The sequence below is a fragment of the Podarcis pityusensis genome (assembly GCF_964106645.2).
Source record: "Podarcis pityusensis genome assembly, chromosome: 5".
In the NCBI taxonomy this organism is placed as follows: domain Eukaryota; kingdom Metazoa; phylum Chordata; class Lepidosauria; order Squamata; family Lacertidae; genus Podarcis; species Podarcis pityusensis.
This window is the reverse complement of record NC_138032.1, coordinates 21,634,717-21,642,183: the sequence shown is the minus strand read 5'-3', so window position 1 is coordinate 21,642,183 and position 7,467 is coordinate 21,634,717.

The following is a 7,467-nucleotide window of genomic DNA, read 5'->3' as shown; positions in this document are numbered from 1 at the left end:
TGTTGGTGTGGGTTTGTTTGTTTCTGCTAGACATCAGGAAACCCTCTTGCAACAGCTCTCGTTTCACTAATCAGTTTTGCCTGTTGCTACGGGGTGGCTACTTTGAGAGTGTGATTGCGACTTGGTCAGAAGGCAGCTTCTAATATTTCAGGCGTAGTCAGACAAGGGGAGAATTTTGGCTTGCTAGCTTTGCTTTTCCTATGACTTCGCTCTGGTTCCCCCACAGCTTAAAGGGTTTCTTGAAATGCAGGGTGTGGGGGGGAGCTTTTTCAGGAAGCAACAAGTTTTTGCTCTTAAAATAGCAGTACCCCATTTCAGCTCAGCAATCAGTATTGATTTCATAAACTGAGCCAAGCAGATAAATCAGAACAAAAAAGACAAACCAAGTTCCAGCAAAATTCCAGAAAAGGAAACAGAAAAACAAGAGCTGGATATCCATACAACTTTTAGGAATCGTTTCTTTGACCTCTCCTACACCAGAAATTAGGATCCTGCGGCCCTCCAGATGTTGTTGAGCCACCACTGACCACTGGCGTGACTTAAGTTACAGTACAGCCACATATGGATGACCACAGGTTCCCCCATCCTTCTCTTAGACTATAGTTAGCATCGACAAAAGGATGACCGTACCCACTGCCTACTGTCAGTAACCACTGCCTACTCTCAAAATGACCTGATGTAAAAGCCCCCTTAATTTAGCTGCTTCTTATCCACACCACTCTCTATTTCTGGGGTTGACCACTGAGGGACCAGATAACATCAATTTAGGGTCAAATTTGGCCTATGGGCCACTTGTTGCTGACCCATATCTAAGATCTATAGGATTTGTGCTCAGCCGATGTCTCTCTCTGTATTTGCATTGATGAAATAAATAACCAGTTTATAGCACAGTGGCAGGCTATATGCTTTGTGTATCTAAGGTCATGTTCAATCACTAATGTCTTCTAATGAAGAGGAGCTCTTATTGTAGAACTGGCAAAGACCTCTGTCTGAGACAGGGGCAGATATATGCTCCAAGGGGCACAGCCATTTCAGGGTCCCTATTTGTTTGCCTGAATAAATGTGACTAGGTCAGCATCAGGAGTGTATGAGGATCTGGTAATAAGATTTCTGCCTTTGCATTGTACTTCCCTGTTCTCTCCAACAACTTGGGAACAGTCTTGCCTGGGAGCCAGGCAGGAGGAGAGGGTGATGATAATTATGAGGCCTCTGAAATGGATGACCCCCAACCCTCAGAAAAACCCACAACAATATTGGGAACAATCAGGAAAAATGTGGCAACAGTTATGCTGATAGTAATGATGAATGGCTCTACACTGCCCTGCTCCCAAACAACTTGGGAACAATGTGGGAAAAGGTGATAATAATTATGGTGACTCTACACAGGGCTCCCCCCCCCTACGTCCACACCAGCTTTGGAACAATCTTATGGCATGAAGCAGAAACTTGAAAGGGCTTCCATATCGTCATATTCAACTGATGCCCTTCTCAAGCGTCTACCTGTATCACATGCCGGCAGGCAGCAAAACAAGCACAGCAGCAACAGGACAGTTCCAGAATTCCTTCCTCCAACCCTGCTCCCACCCCCATATTTTCAAAATGTCCCTCAAGTAGCTGTCTGCTACAAAGCAAAACGAACAGCTGTGCTTGCCTACTGCTCCATGCATCTGGCTGGCAGCAAAACAAAACAAATAGAACAGCAAATGGGTGGGTCCTGTTCTCTTCCTCCAGCATTCCACACACATGCATACTTTCCAAGAGGCCCTTCCTGGCCAGAGCAGCTGACTGCTGTATGTGCCTCAAGGCCTGTGGGCAGCAAAGCAAAGACGAGGCAAGCAGACCTTGGCACTTCCTCTTGCCCCTTTTTCAGAAAAACCCCCTCCAGGGACAAGAAGGCTTCCCTGCCCCTCTTTCAATAACCCTTTCCTTGGGTAGCAAAGAAAGGAGAAGAAAAACAGGCACAGCACTTCTTACCCTTCAACATTTATCCGATGAAAATAGGGACGTCCCATTCCATAACGATAATCTTACTATTGATACCCCATGAATCTTACTGGGTTGCCCCAGCCAATCTGGGCAGCTTTCAACATATATAAAAACATAATAAAACATTAAACATTAAAAAAAAACCTTCCCTATACAGGATTGCCTTCAATCAGTGTGGGGGGTGGATGACTCCATACCCTCCAACACTTCTCCAATGAAAATAGAGACATCCTAAAGAAAAGCGGGACATTCTGGGATCAAATCAGAAACTGGGATGGCTTCTCTAAATCAGGGATGTCCCTGGAAAATAGGGACACTTGGAGGGTCTGACCCCCTCCTTTTCGAGAAGTCATTCCATGGGCTATCAAAACAGAGGAGGTGGAATGGCATACTACTACTACTACTACTACTATAATATTATTTATACCTCGCCCATCTGGCTGGGTTTCCCCAGCCACTCTGGGCGGCTTCCAACAGAATATTAAAATACAATAATCTATTAAACATTAAAAGCTTCCCTAAATAGGGCTGTCTTCAGATGTCTTCTAAAAGTCTGGTGGTTGTTTTCCTCTTTGACATCTGGTGGGAGGCCATTCCACAGGGCAGGTGCCACTACCGAGAAGGCCCTTTGCCTGGTTCCCTGTAACTTGGCTTCTCGCAGCAAGGGAACTGCCAGAAGGCCCTCAGCACTGGACCTCAGTGTCCAGGCAGAACGATGGGGGTGGAGATGCTCCTTCAGATATACTTAGCTATTCTCCCATCCACAACATCCTCCAAAAACCCAAAGGGGTGGCAACTATCCATCTTTCCCTCTCCATCTTCGTCCCACAACAAATGCCCAGGCAAATCTTTTCTTCCAGAAAGGAGGGGAAGAGCTAACATCATAGCCAGAGGCGATAGCTTACGATGGCAATGGGGGGGGGCAACATATGTGACGCATGATGTCCCGATGTCCTGACATCATGCGCATGATGTTAGGATGTTGAGAGGAGCCAGAGAAAAGCCGAATGTGGTGGCCTCATGACTTCAGTGGCCAGTGGCTCTTCCTCTTCCTCCTTGCACTGCCACCAGTAGGAGGCTGCTTGGAGCCTTCTCTGCAGCAAAGAGGAAGAGGGAAAAGGGGCCAGCCACTGGAGTCACATCACATCTTGGCACCCCTGATCATAGTCAATTGGAACAGGAAGTGGGTTGGGATCTTCCAACTTCAGCAAGTGCTGTGTGCTGCAGAACCAGGAGAAGCATCAATACTCCTCCTCCTGTTTGTGTTGGGTTGGCAACTCTAGACTTAGAAGGTTGCCTGCACATTATGCTTGAAAACTGTCTTTCTAGAAGGACTGGAGACTTCTTTGTTTAAGATTCTGGGGTCCCTGCTGGCATGGGCCCTGTGCCATCACTCCATTTGCACCACTATTGCACCTGTTAAGATCCCAGGGACTTCTAGGGCTGGGCTTCAAAGTAACTTATCAATCATAATAGCTGTGGCTTCACTCATTGGCAAAGAAAACTGATAGGTGGGAGCCATCTGTCTGGCTCATTTAACACATATTGCTTAGAAATTGCATATTATACGGCAAAATGTTCTTTTTTAGACGTGCTGGAGTCGACTTACTCTGTTAAAAAATTACTTAGACTGATGCTCCTATTTGAGGGCACCAATGAAGACCTTCATGGCCATAATGGACCAGACTCCACTGCTTTTAACTGGAGAAATGAAGAGTAGAAGCAATGCAACACAATAAAATACTAGAATTCAACAATGGCGTTGTTTGCAGTCACATTTCAAATGTATCCTCTCAGCTAACAATGTATGCTAATAATCTGGGAGGCCCTCAGCTATAATGCACATACCTATAAGTTTTGCTCTGGCCTGGGACATTGCAAAGAATGAGATGGTTGGAATGTATAGTACTACGTGCACCAATTTGTATAAGGCAGCTTTACAGTAAGGTGGGAGTAGACCTGAGTGAAGACTGTCGCGCTCCGGTCTGCTCCCAAGCGCCCCCCCCACCGCTGCGGATTGGTGCAAATTAAGACTGGGTCTGGCGGGGGCCCCATGATGCTCCTGGGGAAGAAACTAATGGCTGTGGCAGCAGTTGAATTGCTCTGGACCAGGCGTCAGCAACCTGTGACCCATGGGTCGGAAGCGGCCCACGGAGGCTGTTTAACTGGCCCCTGAGATGCCCCAGAACTGAGCCGCCTGCTCGGCGAGTCCCCACACCGCACCACTAACTGGAGTGGCGCAGCGCAGGGACTCACTTCCATAGCACCGGAAATTGCGTCTGCACATGTGCAGACTTGTGCAGACGCTGAAAATTGCGGGTGTGCGCGCTCACTATCTGGCCCACGGAGGGGGCTCCGCAGGACGGATTCGGCCCAGGCAAGGTAAACCTTGCTGACCCCTGCTCTGGACAGTAGCAGAGCCACTGTGATGGGTTGCAACCACTGCCCACCCTGGACTGGATAAGCAGCCATTCTTTCCCACTGTTTTCATGGGTGATCTGATGACATCCATCATTGTGTCACACCATGCTCTCTGGTGTGAATGAAATTTAGCATGGCAGTATATTGATTTGTTTTTATAAAAAACAACAACCACACACCACAGTTCTATAATGGAAGAGTTAATGCAGTGTCAAAGGAACATTAGAAACTGGGATAGACGCACTAGCATTATAACCAGGAAAAGTAATGCAATAATCTCAACATCCTCAGCTATCTGACTGTGACTCCACATTGACCAGAGACCCCCCGCCATTTTCTGGTGGAAAAATGATGTTGTGATGTTTAGTACCGGAATCTTTTGTCACAAAATGTCCCTTTTACCCTGCCCTGCCCTTAACAAGATCACCATTTCTGTTAGAGCCAATGGCCACAAGGAAGTGCCTTTCCTGAAACTGGGCGCCTCTTGGTCCCAGCTTTGTTCTGCCCGGGAGGCAGCATCATTTTGCTCAGCTTTTAGGAATCCCCCAGGAGGTTCTTTTCCAAGTCTGCTACAACCCTGTGCTCCAAGCAGGGATTTCAGGAGAATTCTGATGAAAGCGGAAAGTGCTGCAGTTAGCATCTTCTTCAGTGGTCAGGAATGGAAGTCGGTCAAGAAGATACAATTCGTATTCCTCCACATTGTGGCTGTTGTTTTTAAGGCTGCAAAGCTACAAAGCTGATTACTTTTAAAACATTGTTTCTATGTTTCCTTTACATTGAAATGAATGTAAGTTGCATCAGTTCTGCAAATAGTTCTGCAAGTCGTGTTGATCAGCAGACAGGGAGATGAATAGCATAGTACCGTATTGACCCGAATATAAGCTGTACCCGAAAATAAGGCGCACCTTTAAAATTCAAGGGGGGGAAAGTAAAAAAAGCCAATACCAGAAAATAAGCCGCTCCTTTAAAATTCCGTAGGGACTCACACCCGTTCCATTTTAACGTATGTTTCAGCAATGATATCGTAAAAGCCAATTTTTGTAAGTTCTCAAATTTAAGCTGTACTTTAACTTTTCGTGGTCGGAATTTGGAAAAAAAAAGTGCGGCTTATATTCGGGCCAATACGGTATTTTGGAAGAAGCTGAACTGCAGTAGAACAGAAACATGCTGATTGTGACAAATACAGGTTGGAGTGGAAATCGCTGCCATTTAGCATCCCTAGCCTCAACTCCTGCAGGCACTAGCTTTTTTCAATCTTCCCTTGCCTCCTTCCCCTTTCCATCTGTTTCCTTGCTTGAGGCACAAACCAGGATTATCCCAAAGGAAGTTTTATCTATTTCTGGAACTTTATTGGGAAGGTTCTTGGAACCCGGAGCGGAATTAGACTTTGGCTCAGGGGCTGCCTATAAAGGTTTGTTTACGTTCAGTCACTCCGTCACAGCCTGAGTCTGTTGAGTATCCTTTCAGGAAGCAGAGTAAGTGTGCAAGCTTACTCACTTTATACTAAAAGGACCCACAATCCACTTTTCATAATCACTGTCCAGCAGCCCTAGAGTCAGCCACATCTCTGTTCCTTTGGACAGGTAATTATGAGCACTTTGCCCTGCCTTTCTACCTTCTGCAGACTTTTGCATTAGTCCAAGCCCCAGTCATTTGCATGTGAATTTTCCCTCCTGGTGTGTTTAGATACCCACTCTACCTGCCTAATTCTCTAGCACTTGCTTCTATTGCATATAAGGCCATCTTTCCAGCTCCCCATCCTCTCTTTCTGCAATAGGAGTTATTCAGTCTTCAGTATGAATTTATTGTTCTAGCCAAAGGCCATGACAAACCCACAGCAACGGTACCAATAAAACAATACATATAATACATCCATAATATGAACCAACACCCGTGATATAATAGAGGTTATCAGAGACACCAACAAACACACATCACGACAACAATTTATAGCAATTTTATCTAACTCATTTTTCCTGATTTTTTCCCCAGCCAGTGCATAGAGGGCCACTCTCTGTGTTACAGAGGTATTGTTGTCACTCAAAAGAAACTGGACCATTTCTGCTGGTGTGTACCAGCTTGCTTGTGTGAACAAAGGTTTCAGAAAGTGATCTCTTGGGTCTATATATAAGGGGTAGGTTAACATATAATCGATACCAAGGGAATTTTGGCGTTTCTAATTGGTTGCAGGTCCCGTCCAGATTCTATTCAGAAGAGCCAATCCCTTAGTTGAATTTATTCAAGGTCAAAGCAGAGCTCAGTTCTAGAAAATAACAACAGTCTAAAACATTTGACAATCTGCTATCTGGAGGTTATTTATCATCCAGTTCCATATAGCACAGAGTAGGAAAATGCTCAATAGACATAGGAGCCATTTTTTAAGCTTTAAAATTGTTATATTTTAACTGGATATAGTCTGCTCTTGCCTTTATTGGTAACCACCCAGATTCTGTATGAAGAACAGCTGCTGATATTCCTGATGGTAAAGAGTATCATTTCCAGGAAAAAAATGGTTCTGCACAGTTTCCAAAACTTTAACGGAGTTTGAATCGGAGCCCCATATTTCAATGTCATAAAGCATTTGGGTAAGCTACCAAATACCTTTAGGGCAGGTTCAATCAGCTGCCCTCCCTTATTGTAATAGAACTTCATCAATGCCCCTGTGGTTATCTGCGCCTTTACTTTTGGAAGGTTGGCAGTTCGAATCCCTGCGACGGAGTGAGCTCCAGTTGCTCTGTCCTAGCTCCTGCCAACCTAGCAGTTAAAAAGCATACCAGTGCAAAAAGATAAATAGGTACTGCTGTGGCGGGAAGGTAAACAGTGGTTCCATGCGCTCTGGCTTCTGTCATGGAGTTCCATTGCACCAGAAATGGTTTAGTCATGCTGGCCACATGACCTGGAAAACTGTCTGTGGACAAACACTGGCTCCCTTGACCTGAAAGCGAGATGAGTGCTGCAACCCCATAGTCGCCTTTGACTGGACTTAACCATCCAGGGGTCCTTTATCTTTTTTTACCTTCCTTTCACGATCTCCATATGACACTTTCAAGAGAGAGTTTC